We start from the raw sequence: 13,451 nt of genomic DNA, 5'->3' as shown, positions 1-13,451 counted from the left end.
CAGCTGGACTTCCTTGGAAAAACAGCAGGAAGAAACTAGTACTAATAAAAAATATTCTAGCTCTGGTCAGCCTTGCAGAATAGTTTTCACAACATTCTGATATTTTCATTTACAATGCATTTTTGAACCAGGACATTTTATAATAAGATTTTGAAACTTAATTTTTTACATTTTTGTTGCTATCATAAAGCTTATGAGAGAGGGAGAGGCCTGTATATAACAAGGAATTTTATAAGTACTGTACATATGCCCTAGCCTAATGGGCACTACATTTTCAATGGCTGGGAATAAACAGCCATTCATAACTATAGGAGAAAATGGTCACAATAAAGCAAAATTTGCAGTAGAGGTGGCTTCTTATTTTATATGCGGGTTTGGCAGAGGCTGAGAAGGACCCGTTATATGGATTCCATGTGTCTTTTGAAAAACAAACTTGGGGATTATTAGAATTTAATCATAATTTGTATAGTTCTGATCCTTGCATCTCCAAAAATGTATTATACAGCTGGAAAAGTTGAGGAACAACTTTTAAAACATCTTTAGCAATATCCCTTTGAGAGAATTTGGTGATGCTTGTAATGAAAGCTAAGGAAAAATAAAGGCAGGTGAAGAAGAGTTTGTTTAAAGCATCTATGGTATGGTATGTACCAGTGATAGCTAACCTTTTCTGGTCAGAGTGCCCAAAGCGCATGCACGTGGGTGAACCCCCAAAATGCAATGCGTGCGTGGGCCATGTGCATGTGCCCCACCCCTGCGCATGTACATGCAGCCCCTGCACATGCACCCACCCCATGCATGTGCACGCAGACTCCTGCATGCGTCCCACCCCCCCGTGCATGTCCGTCCCCCACATATGCACCCCGCCCCCACACATGTGCAGCAGAGACCTGAAGACCAGCTGGCCAGCAGGAGGTGCTTGCGCATGTGCAGGGAAAGTGAGCTGGGGCAACAACTTGCATGCCCACAGAGAAGGCGCTGTATGCCACCCCTGCCACGCATGCTATAGGTTCGCCTTCATGGGTATATACTGTTGCAGTCATGTTTTGCTTGGGTTTGCAGAGGCATCTAACTGGCTTCCATTAATATAAAATGCTGGACAAGATGGGCTTTTGTCTACTTCAGCAGAATGGTTGTATACATTGACAGTTTGGGTAAAATTAATCTTTCCCCAATTTTTAGTGATTCCAGCTAAAACTGAATTTTGGGGTGGTGGGTTTTTTGTTTTGCTTTTCTTATCTATATCATAGATTGCAGACGGTTATTCCTAGGATCTTGCCACTTCATAGAAATGAGAGAGATCTAGATGTCCTAGTAGACTACTACTTACATATGACCCGCAGTGTTCTGCAGCTGCTAAAAAGCCCAATGCAGTCCCAGGTTGCATCAATAGCATCAAGATCACGAAAAGCGATAGTACCTTTTATACTGCATTAGTAAGATCACACTTGGAATACCGCATCCAGTTCTGGTTACCACAGTGCAAAAAAGATGCTGAAATGGTAGAAAGAATACAGAGAAGAGCGGTAAAGGTGATAAAAGGGCTAGAGCAGTGGTAGTCAACCTGGTCCCTACTACCCACTAGTGGGCATTCCAGCATTCATGGTGGGCGGTAGGGTTTTGCTGTAACTGCTTTATAAATTTTATAAAGTAAAGTTACTTCCCTACTTTATAAATCACCATTACTGTGGAACCGGTGGGCAGTTAGAAAATTTTTACTACTAACACAGATACAAAAGTGGGCGGTATATGTAAAAAGGTTGACTACCCCTGGTCTAGAGGCTAAATTTTACAAATTTTAAGGGAACTAGGTATGTCTAGCCTAAGAAATAGAAGGGTTAGGGGGTGACATAAGTGTCTTCCAGTACTTGGGGGGCAGTTAAAGAGAAGGCTTGTGAAGACTTGCTGTGTGAAGTTTAGGAGACCGGGACCACACAGCAAGGCTTTTCTGTTGCGACCCCCAGTATGTTGCTCTCACCAAGTCCCTGTAGCTCTTTCTGTCTTAACATTTTGTAAGATCATTGGAACAAGTTGCTTCTGCTGTGCCTTCAATCCCAATTGATTGATTAGCAACATTTGTCTTGGAGGTGGATTTAAGAGATGAGGGAGTTGATATTCTCCAATACAGGGCTGGAGCAATGGGTAGAAGCTTGTTAAAGAGAGGTCCAACGTGGAATTAAGAAATTTCCTCACAATTGAAGAGTTTACCTCCTGGAGTTGTGGGTTCTCCATCATTGAAGATTTTCAAGAAAAGGTTGGACATCCATTTATCTGGGATGGAATAAGGACTTCTGACTTGGGCAGGGGAGTTGGACCTCTGAGGTCTCTTCCAGCCTTATGATCCATGATCTACTACTATCATGAAAGATGGGAGGGCAGAACACATACACCACAATGAAGTGACATTATGGCTGAAGGTTGAAGGAATGAACGTATCCCTAGTAATTTCTACAGGGTTTCCAGCATCAGTCTGTTGCAGCAAAAGTACAGAAAATTGCATCTTAAAAATTAATAGACTTGCATATTATTTTATGTATATGAACATCTAGCTCATCAGGAACATTAGATTGTCTTCAGACAGGAATAAGTGCTCACACGGGCATTGTTGAAGGCAAAGGGGGGAGTAAAATGAGAGGTCACCAGCAGTGAGAATTATAGAGTGTCTCACAAACAAGTAGTAGTCACTTGTTCCAGGTCCTGCCAACCTAGCAGTTTGAAAACATGCAAATGCTAGTAAATGAATAAGTACAGCATATAAGTATGTGGGAAAGATAACAGGGTTCTATGTTTCCCCGTACACTCTGAACTGTGGCATGATGTCAGGCCAGCCACATGACCATGGAAACATCTCTGGACAGCAATGGCTCTTTGGCTTAAGAAATGGAAATGAGCACTGCGCCCCAGTCAGTCAAACTAGGGGTAACTAGTGGTAAAACCCCTATTGGACACTGTTACCATTATTTAGTAAGCAAAACAATTGAGTGTGATATAGTGTTGCACTGAAGAGATGATGAGCACATGGTTTATACATCCTGCCAAGTGAAGTGGTATTTGGAGTGATTTCAAATAACAATAACCTAAATACTGTGGCTTATTCATTTATTGAAAAAAATTAGATTCAGTGTGAAGATTGACTGCAGAGTTAGTGTATGTTTGCTTTCTAATTTATGAGAAATAGGTACATCTCATACTCAAATAGACAAGGTTAATTGCCACAAAATGTTAACCAAATGGAAGAGTAACATGCAATGGCTTTTTAGTTTTGAACCAGGTCATTGCTAAGTAATTAATACATTTTATTTGAATTATTTTGTGAAGAATTGATGGTATCTGCATTTATGAAGGAGGACCAGCTTTGGGGAATTGAAATAAAATTTCTAGAGGGCAAGAATTGCTTTGAATGTCACCACATAATAGCCCTTTCTTCTGTAGAAAGATGGGATCTTAGAACCTCAAGCAATTTTTATTTCAATGTATAATTTGGGGCAGCTGTCAAATAAGAATTCTTTGCCAATCCATTGAACATCAGCCAGGAACTTACCTGTAGGTTATGCTTCCCATAATCTGATACGTTAAATGTTTACCCGTCTTTCAAGAAAATTTATTTATTTGTTTAGAAAATTACATGGTCACCTACTGGTAGTTTATACAAGATAATCTCAGGCAGTTCACAATAATAAAAATAAAAGAGTGAATAAACCAACTCAACAGCACCAAAATGGCTTCTATATATTTAAAAAGTTTAAGTATACATTTCCCCCCAACATTTTATTTTATATTGATTCTTATCAAAAGAAAAAGAAATGCATCTAGTTTCCCTGTATGTCCTTTAAGTTTCATTTAAGGCAGAAGTTATTGACCATCTTAAGTACTACACAACTGCAAGAGGACATATAGTTAGCAGAACTTCTAGCATATTATGACCAGGCAAAATAGTCAAATATGTATATATTTTCTCTTTCTTTTGCAAACATTTGCTGATATATTTCTTGATTAAATGGTATAGACTGGAATGATACTTGAAAATGAATAAATCCCAGATGTCTGACGGTATAGAGCAAATTATACAAACTACCTTAAAAATGCTTGGGCAAATAAAATGCTTTAACCTGGGCTAAAAGGTATTCCAGATTCAAGATGCTGCCATAGAACGTCTTTGAAGTTTCCCATAGCAAAACTTCCCAAGGACTGAGCATTTGAAGAGTCACTTGAGCTTTGAAAACATTGCCATTTCAAGTACATTTATGATAAGAACGATACATATGGAAGAAAACCATTTCTTTTTGTATGACTGATGTACTTTGACCCTGAGTTGAATGGATTTATTTCTTCCTTTCCTTCTTCTTGTCTTATATTTAAATGTGTTCTCCTAGGTTATTTTGATATGCAACTAACTACTGATTAAACACTTGAAAGCCACGTCACACCCACATTCTTAATAGTGGCCCCACCTGTTAAAAATATGCATGTGTTTTTGGCTAAAAATATGTTCTCCTATTTCCAGTTTCTGTGTGCTAAGAAATTGCTTCTCTCTGTGTACAAATCACAGGACAGTCAACACATTTAAATAGAGCCTTAAAAAGACTTCTAACAGAGTATTAGTATTAATTGTATTAATGGGTCCAAAAAGGATCACCTTAGTACCTGCATATAGATTTTTGTTTTGAGAATTCCCATTAGCAAATGTTGAAAGAAAAAAGGATCCTATAGAGCAGTGTTTTTCAACCACTGTGCCGCGGCACACTAGTGTGCCGTGACATAGTGTAAGGTGTGCCGTGGGAAAATTACTTTATATGTAGTCAATATAGGCACAGAGTTAAATTTTTTTAACATTTTCTAATGGTGGTGTGCCTCGTGATTTTTTTCATGAAAAAAGTGTGCCTTTGCACAAAAAAGGTTGAAAAACACTGCTATAGAGAAAATAATTTAGGAGTTGATGTTGAAATAGCTATATGTCAATACACAATAGATAAAGGTAAAGGTTTCCCCTGTCCAGTCATGTCCCAACTCTAAGGAGCAGTGGTCATCTTTTTCTTAGCTGAGGAAGCCACCATTGTCCAAAGATCCTTCTGTGGTCATATGGCCAGCATGACTATATGATGAGGCGCACGGAACGCTGTTAGAGAAGTGGAACATACTTATCTATTCATATTTGCATGCTTTTTGACTGCTAGGTGGGTAGGAGCTGCGGCAGGTAACAAGCTCACCCTGTCACTCAGGGTGCTCAGGTCTTGAACTTGGGCTGTCAACATTCCCACCGGCAAGCTTAGCATCTTAATTGCTGAGCCATCGCACCCCTCACATTATAGATCAGGGGTCTCCAACCTTGGCATCTTTAAGACTTGGGGACTTTGACTCCCAGAATTCCTCAGCCAGCAAAGCTGGCTGAGGAATTCTGGGAATCGAAGTCCCCAAGTCTTAAAGTTGCCAAGAGTGGAGACCCCTGCTAAAGATGGCATGTTTATAAATTGATACAAAGATATTGCATTTCTGCTCAGGAAGGATGGCCTTTGATGAAGAAGAAAAGAAAAACTAACAGCTGTTTTTTACATGACTTGGAAAGTTTTACAGAACATATTGAAATTTAACTTTAAGCTTTCCCCTCCCCCACAGTTGAAGCATTTTCAAACAACACTTCGAATGTGTTGAAGGCATTTTAACATGTGTTAAAACAGACAAAATAAAACTTGAGGAGTGCTTTATGGACTTACTACATTGAGAAGGACAAAGGGAAGATGAAAGTAGTGACAAGTTAGACTATTAATGAATATTGAAGTGGGACTTAATTGCCCAATTTATGATTGACATCCTATCTGAAAGAAGTCCCTTCCGAACAAGCAGATCAGGGGTGGGTTTCTGCCAGTTCTAACCTCTTCTATAGAAGAGGTTCCACAAATCTACAGTGCCGTTTAGAACCAGTTCCAGCTCCTTCCCCCCACCTGTCTGCACATCATCAAGATGAAGAGTGAGAGGAAGAATTCTGGGAGTTGAAATCCACAAGTCTTAAAGCTGTCAAGTTTGAACACCCCTGGGTTTTTTTCTAAAGGGTTAGGGGTGCAAGGGTCTTGTAACTTGACAGCTTTAAGACTTGCACACTTCAATGCCAGAGTTCCGGAGCCAATATGACTGGAGGAGGAATTCTGGGAGTTGAAGTCCACAAATCTTAAAGCTGTCAAGTTTGAACACCCCTGGGGGGGGGTCTAAAAGGTTAGGGGTGCAAGGGTCTTGTAACTTGACAGCTTTAAGACTTGCGTGCTTCAAATGCCAGAGTTTCTGAGCCAACTTTTTGGTTGCTAAGCAAGAGCATTGTTAAGTGAGTTTCACCACATTTTACAAGTTGGCCGCACCCACCCAGTCACATGACTACCAAGCCACTCCCACCCGACCACATGACTGGCAAACCACTCCCACCCGACTACATGCCTGGCAAGCCACTCCCAGCCAGTCACATGGCTGGCAAGTGACTCCCACCTGATCACATGGCCCACAAGCCACTCCCACCCAGTCACATGGCCGGCAAGCCACTCCCACCCAGTCACATGGCCCGCAAACCATTCCCACAAAGCAGGCCACACCTACAGAAGAGGTTCTAAAAAATTTTGAATCCTAACACTGAAGCAGATATACAGTTTTGTAATAAAATCCCATTGATTGCAATAGGATTTAGCATTTTCCCAGTATTTAGTGTGGTTTTTAATTTCCTTGGGGTATCACTGCAACAGCTAGCTCTCTGGATGACTTGGTGGGTGTGCTTTGTAGCTTGAATGAACAATGTAATGAAATACATCAGGACAGGACAGTTTCTTATGAGTGAGGGAGATACTCTAAGCAATTTTCTTTGACATCTAAACGTCCTTTGACTTGCTTGCTCTCCAGTGGCAAATCCGGGCAATTGGGTCCTTCAGAAGACAGTACATTGCATTCCAATTTACATCAAAATATGGAATAATAGAGGTGGAAAGGGTGTTGTGGCCAATGAATCCAAACTGAGGTATCCAGAGACATGGATGCCTAACCTTTGCATGAGTGTGTCCTCTGAATGAAGCACACCATCTTTCCAGGTAATTGGTTCTGCAGACAAGCTCTGCTCACTCTTAAGGGATTTTTCTCCTAATAACATTTTTGTACATTACTTTTACTAAAGTCATTTTGCTTTTGTCATCCTTCCTCTCCGTCCCACCTCTTTATATGTTTTAACCAGTGCATCTGTGGGATTGTGTATGTGTCAAAAAAAGTTAAGATGTCACACAGTGGTGGGTTTCAATTTATTTTACTACCAGTTCGCTCGTGCACACTTGCGTGACGCTTCTGCGCATGTGCAGAAGCGTCCAGGTGGGTGGGTGGAGACTCCCGCCGCTGCCACTACTGGTTCACCTGATACAGGGCGAACTGGCAGAAACCCACCTCTGATGGCACAACTGCATGATTAAAGCCCCGTCTCTTTAAAAAAAATAATAATCCTCCAGTGCCCCTTTTCTTGAGGTTTAGCATGTAATTCTAAAAGTTATATCCTTTTCCCTTCTGATATTTGTATTCTTTCTTCTCGCATGGGAAGAATGAGACAAAAATATGTTAAATGAATACTTGCTGTCCAAGTACACATGTACAGTTATAATGTCATGTGGAGGAGAGCTATCTGAGTGTGGTCTAGTGGTTAAGGCAGCAGGTTAGAAAGTGGAAGACTGTAAGTTCGAGTCCTGTCTTAGCCATGAAAGCCAACTGGGTGACCTTGAGCCAACTCACTTCACAGGGTAGTTGTTGTGGGGAAAATAATGGAAGGACGATGTGTTGGATAAGTTTGCCACCTTGAGTTATTTGTAAAACTAATGAAGGGAAGATAGATAGATAGTTGGACAGACAGACAAACAGACAGACAAACAGACAGACAGAGAGACAGACAGACAGATAATGGAATTGATCTTCCACCAATGACTAGATTTGCTTTCAAGCCCAGCTTCTCTGGTGGTAAAGAACCATTTGAAACTCGGTAGAATCTGGAATAGTTTATTAACTCTGTGAGGGAGATGGGTGGTTAAAAAAATGTGATATATAAATAAACGAATAAATAAAATTTATTTGATTTAACCTTTTTATCCTCAGTGTAAGATTTAATTCATGCCTGAACTGACTCAGATTTGGATGATACATCTGTTTTCCGTTCCATGGCTCAATCATGTAATAAATGAGGGGTGTGAGTGTTTATCTGGACTGAGAGCTGTGTTTGGCATGCAAGTGGTGTGCCAGGATTGCACTTAAAAAAAATAATGAGGAGAGGCAGGACAAAAGTTAGAATTGATTTGATGGGATTCCAAATTCAATGTATTGATTGCAATTATTGTCCTGCCATTAAACAATTATACTTTGGAGTTTTGGAAGTCTCTGCAGGCTATAGCCAACACTTCTTGTGGTCCTTGGTGGCCTTGGCAACTCAGATGTCCTTCTGTCATAGCTGAGAATGCAAAGGCGATATCTCATGCCAGTGATGAATGGCAAAAAGAAAGGTCAGGAGAGGTTTTAGAGAAGAGCAAAATTATCAAGCACCAATATTTTTAGCAGGTTGTGAAAAGCAGCTACTTTGATTATTTTTAAGAAATAAGGCTGATTTCGAATATTGCTACTTCTGTTTATGCCAGTATCATGGGAACATTCTTAGCATTCCACCTAATTAGCTGAACAACTATGCTTGCAATGAACTCTTTTTCTTACTCAGAATTATTTATTTGTTCAACATCTATAGCTGTCCATTTCAGCCAAGAGATTCTGGGAGGCTTACAATTCTAAAACTATAAAACAGTCAAAACTATTAAAAACAAACAGTAAACTTAAGGTTCCCCTCCCACATATGTGCTAGTTGTTCCCGACTCTAGGGGGCAGTGCTCATTTCTGTTTCAAAGAGCCAGTGCTGTCCAAAGACGTCTCCGTGGTCGTGTGGCCGGCATGATTAAACACAAAGGCACACAGAACACTGTTGCCTTCCAACCAAAGGTGGTTCCTATTTTTTCAATTTGCATTTGTTCATGCTTTTGAACTGCTAGGCAGAAGCTGGGACAAGTAATGGGAGTAGCTGGGACAAGTAATCATTCTGTTACGTGGCACTAGGGATTCGAACCGCCAAGCTGCCAATCTTTCTAATCAACAAGCTCAGCGTCTTAAGCCACTGAGCCACTGCATCCCTTACTTATAAACAATAAAAATATCAAAAAGACAAATTCATAGAGCAGCTGAGATAATGACCAATTAATAGTAAAGCCCAGTCACGGCATCCTTAGCACATTCAGAGCCACAGATCCAAACACACAGCAAAGTTTTAGAAGCCTTATGAAAGGAGATCATTCCAATCTCCAAGGGGAGAATATTCCACAAAGTAGACTTTACAGCAGAGAAAGCCCATATTCTAGTTCCCACCAGTTAACAGGCTTTGGCTGATTGGGCATGCAGCATGTCCAATCAGCTGGATCGATTTGGACAGGTAGAGACTCTTGGAAAAAGATGGCTCCTGAGGTAACCCGATCCCAAGCCATGTAGAGCTTTAAAAGAGATAACCAGGACCTTGAATTGTAATGTGAGCATACCAGTAGCAAATGCATTCATGTGACAGTATGCTACATGTGATGTGTATTTATTATCTGCACCGCCCTGTTCTGCATCAGCTAAAGTTTTCAGATGCTCTTCACAGTCAGCACCATGTATAATATGTTGCAGTAATCTAAGGGAGAGGTTACAAGATGTGAGTGGTGGTGAGCAGGGCTTTCTGGTCCTAAAACACAGCTGGTGCTCTATTCAAAAGACTCTCCTAGACACAGCAGCCACTTTAAGCAGGAGCAGTGACCTCCAGTGCATACCAAGTCTGTCTTTTTTTTTTTTGAAGTTTATTTATATGCCGCCCTTTTCCCTGGGGGGACTCAGGACGGCTTACAACTCAAAAAAAGGGGGGGGGGAAACAAACACTTAACACATAGGATAATACGTCATTAAAAAACACAACATTCATACCATTCAGGTGGGTTACAGTCTTTAGCCCCAGGCCTGACGGGATAGCCAGATTTTGAGGGCTGTGCGGAAGGTCTGGAGGGTGGTGAGGGTACGAATCTCCATGGGGAGATCGTTCCACAGGGTCGGAGACAATGCCACCCCTTCCAGAACTATAGAAGATAGAACCTTATCTTTATAGGGTCCAAATATCTGTAGCATATGCTCGGATGGAATTGGAGCCCATTTTCCCCCACCCAGACTTAAACTACTTCCAGACACTGGGATAGGAGATTTATGGCATCTCTCAAAGGACCTAGACTACAGATACAAAATAGGTATCATCCATATATTGGTGATATCTTACTTCAAGCCAACAGATCACTTCATCCATTGGCTTCATATACATGTTAAATAGAAGAGGAAAGAGGACCAAGCCCTGAGGCATCTCACAAAATAGGCATTGCAGCAGTAGTGAAATTCATTTTTTTTTTACTACCGGTTCTATGGGCGTGACTTGGTGGGCATGGCAGGGGAAGGATCCTGCAAAATCTCCATTCCCACCCCACTCTGGGGCCAGCCAGAGGTGGTATTTGCCAGTTCTCCAAACTACTCAAAATTTCTGCTACCAGTTCTCCAGAACCTGTCAGAACCTGCTGAATTTCACCTCTGCATTGTAGGATACAATACAATAGCAGAGTTGGAAGGGACCTTGGAGGTCTTCTAGTTCAACCCCCTGCCTAGGCAGGAAACCTTATACCGTTCCAGACAAATGGCTATCCAACATCTTCTTAAAGACTTCCAGTGTTGGGGCATTCACAACTTCTGGAGGCAAGCTGTTCCACTGATTAATTGTTCTAACTGTCAGGAAATTTCTCCTCAGTTCTAAGTTTCTTCTCTCCTTGATTAGTTTCCACCCATTGCTTCTTGTTCTACCCTCAGGTGCCTTGGAAAATAGTTTGACTCCCTCTTCTTTGTGGCAACCCCTGAGATATTTGAACATGGCTATCATGTCTCCCCTAGTCCTTCTTTTCATTAAACTAGGATGTATCTCCCACTCCCCCCATCAACACCAACTGGACTTGAACCCAGAGGAAAGAGGAAAACCACATAACGTTTCTGCCCTTATGTAACTTTCAGAGCCATATTAATGGAATAACATGATTGATGGTAGAGGTCAAGAGGAGCCAGGATGAATGTACTAGCTCCATCCTGTTCCTGCCAGGAGTCATCCATGAGTGTACTCAATGATTTCTCAATCCCAAACCTTGGCCTGAACTCCAACTGAAAAGAGTCTGATATGATATGATAATCTGGCTCATTCAAGGTCCTCTTAAATTGCCATGCAATCACTCTCTCCACAACCTTCCCTAAAAATGGAATATGGGAAGCTGGACAAAAGCTATTTAATCTAGTTGGGTTGAGTGGTTGTCCTATGAAGAGGAGGTATACTTCTGCCTCTGTAAGAGCCAATAGGATCACTCCTTTCAAAGAAGAGTTAACTAACATCCAGAACAAATCATACGTTCCCTTGCACACAGCCACAATAAACCAGGTGTACAAGTCTAACATATACTTGGCCAAACTAGCAGGTGTGAGGGCCCTGTCCACTTCCTCAGGTTCCATGAGCTGAAACTCTTCCCTGATCACCTTGCAAGCCATAGCCCCCACCACCTCCATCAATTTTTCTGTGTCAATTGTCCCTGGCATATCAAACATGTTCACTAATTACTTTTGCTAAATGCCATATGTACATGGCCTGCTGATATGATTTTTCATTTTTTTAAAAAAAGGATGTGTAATTAATTTTCAGATCTTTTCTGCCTTTGTTCCTAACTCCAAATGGTCAATTTGATTATACTATCAATTGTTGGAAGAAATGTCTATCTGGGTTCAGTTCCAAGTGGGGAGAAAGACACTGGAAGCAATAGCGGTTGTTTGGAAAGATGGTTTTAATGGTGGACAGGACCACGTGGTTTGAAGTCCTGGGCAAAAAAGCACATGGAGTGGAGAGAGGGATATATTTATGCACTCTCTTGGGCACTGCCTTAGAGTTTCCTGTTCCTGTACAAGAAATGTATCCCATTGGCTGTCAGACTCCCAGGGGGAGGGGTCTTAGCTAACTTTGTAGGCTGTCATGCGGTAAAATGGTTAGAGGGCTAATCCTCTCTGTCCTGAGGGCCATGTCTTAATCCCATCACCCTGGAGCTGAAGGAGGAGGGGAAGGCAGGGAACTGCAGGGAGTTGCTTTGTCTTTAAAACATGTTTCTCCTTTTCTCATCCAGGGAAACATATTCTGCTTTTTAAAATATTTCCTAAAATATTTCATTCTTCTAGGAGAGGGGTGGGTGCTAACTTCCTTTACAGGTAATGCACTTGATCAAACCAGATGGTTTTGCTTCAGTGATCTCAACAAGGCCTGATAAGTTTTTAAAATAACCAGGCTGATTTGTCTGGCTATGATTGGTGTATGAATAGAAGGCAATTTCCAGAAATATTCTGCTTGGAGGGCAAAGTAGGCATACTTAATTTTGGTTCCCAAGTCCTGAAAAACCTCACGATCCTATTTTTCCAGATTATCTGATGGATAATTTAATCAGATTTAATCATGGAAAGGGGAATTAATGGGAAAGAGAGGGAAGTATGAACAAAGGACTATTCCCCCCTCCCCTAAAGATCGGTTTCAGAAGACGCCAGACGCCCTCTTAAGATTCCGTTTCATTGCAAACTGGCTGTTAGCCATTTGACTTGGTAGCAGAACTTTAGTGGGAAGAAAAGGCATCATTTTGCCAAGATTTCTAGGGCATTCTTTATCTGCAGAGCTATGTAAGCTCTGATAAAGATCCCTTGGTTTCTCTGAAACTGTTCTTGCATACCACTTGATGCTGTTTCGAGTGTTGGCAGAATATTCCTGAAGCCCTGCCAGGAGGCAGTGCCTTGAGAAGGCTCCAGAGACAGATTCAAGCCTGTGCCATATTTATTAGCTTGTGAACTGCTGCATAATAGGATTCACTGTTGTGTTAGTGTCATTATTATTTATCCGGACAATGTTTTTGTTAGAGTTGGTTTTAAAGTTAAAACAAGCCCCCATCTCTGTTCCTCAAAGGTAAGAAAACACCAAAACTGGAAGATGAAGAGTATATAAAAAAAATACCAATTCCCTGGCAAGATTGGCTAAAATGTTTAGCAACATATCCCCAAAATGTTGGAAATGTTAACAATCACCGGGCACATACTACCACATGTGGTGGAGCTGGAAAAAAGCAAGTAGATTTTTGTTACAAATTCAGGTGACCTTTGCTGCAAACAACTGTTATGACACTCCTTCTGCAAACTGTTCTTTGTATAGCACAAGCCTACATAAACCACACAGCATTTCCAAATGTATTTAAAGGAGCCTGAATATTTGTTAATAAAACAAACCTTAAGATAACCCTGTCTATATTGATCTTAGCACATAGCCTCAGTTATTTCATTTTTATTTA

The sequence above is a fragment of the Thamnophis sirtalis genome, unplaced genomic scaffold (assembly GCF_051295495.1).
Source record: "Thamnophis sirtalis isolate CommonGarterSnake01/CBP01778 unplaced genomic scaffold, rThaSir2_p1.2 scaffold_9, whole genome shotgun sequence".
NCBI classification, from domain to species: domain Eukaryota; kingdom Metazoa; phylum Chordata; class Lepidosauria; order Squamata; family Natricidae; genus Thamnophis; species Thamnophis sirtalis.
This window is presented reverse-complemented; position numbering follows the sequence as displayed.